We start from the raw sequence: 1,331 nt of genomic DNA on the forward strand, positions 1-1,331 counted from the left end.
GTGCAGAGTTCTTTTAGAAAAATCTCAGCTACTAATCAAATGATAGAGTTATGCTATCATGACTTTGTACCCATAAAAAAATGGGTCCAAGAAATGGTCATCAGTAGTAGCTAAAATAATTGGGTGAAAAGCTAAAGAAGAACTTTGGAATGGGCGGATCAGGCTGTTACCACTTATACCCATGCGTAAATCTTAAAGAGAGTTAACCAGATTTAACCCGTTAACCAGACAGGCTCTTACTGTGTTTCCCAGGCTGATCTCAGACTTCTGGCTTCAAGTGATCCCCCCACGTTGGCCTCCCAAAGTGCTGGGATTACAGGTGTGAGTTGCTGCATCCAGCCCAGAACTCTTTAAAATCAAAGTTGTACAGTCAGGGTTCTCAGATGTAGACAATAGTGTAATAACCACATTTTCTGGTTTCTGTATTTGATGCTTTGACATCTTAGGGCCTTGCTGACCTCAGAAGGATAGGCCCTTTCTGGGCGAGCCAATGCTTAGAAATAGTAAATGACTCACCTGTGAGCATGCTTTTCATATGCAAACCAACCAACCCGGAGCCCATATCCCCAGCTGTCTCTTTAATGGGACTCTCACACTCTGGGCCACTGTCCATCTGCACATATTACCCCAGGACAGGGTACCGTACAACTAGAGGCAGCCCCTACACCCCAGGGTTTGCTGAAATTATGCAAACCAGCCAGTCCTCAAGCAGCTTATCCTATCTAACTCATTTCTTCCAGCAGAAACCACAATCAAGTCTCTGGCCCAGGTTCTTCCCTCTCCCCCTTGCCTTCTGCCCACCCCTGGGGCTTCCCCTTGAAGCCCTCTGTGGCATGGAGTGCCTCCTGTTTCTAGAGAACTGTCAGTAAAAACTTCTTTCTTAATGACAATCACTTCTACGTCTGTTTCTTTCTGTACCTGATGAAGACAAATCTCACACACTCTTAAAGCAAATAGAAATCAGCTCTGGCCTACTTAGGTAGCAAAAGATCATGAGAAGCTCATGGATATTAAGAGCAAAGTAGGCAATCATTATTGGGGCTCAGATAAACATTACCCCAACATGAAGTCCTCAGAAGCAGCTTTCGTTTTCTCTGAACTTCTCCTGCCCTCCTGTCTCTCTGTCTCATTCTCCCCCAAGGCTAGCCATAGAAAGCAGATCCCTTTTCCCAAGGTGGGTCAAAGAAACTAGAATCTCCTTTCCCCAAAGCCAACCATAAAACCTAAAAATATTCTGTGTAAAAACTGGCCATGCTGGGCGTGATGGCTCACACCTGTGATCGCAGCACTTTGGGAGGTCAAGGCAGGTGGATCATCTGAGGTCAGGAGTT

This window comes from Mandrillus leucophaeus, unplaced genomic scaffold (assembly GCF_000951045.1).
Source record: "Mandrillus leucophaeus isolate KB7577 unplaced genomic scaffold, Mleu.le_1.0 Scaffold390, whole genome shotgun sequence".
Lineage (NCBI taxonomy): Eukaryota > Metazoa > Chordata > Mammalia > Primates > Cercopithecidae > Mandrillus > Mandrillus leucophaeus.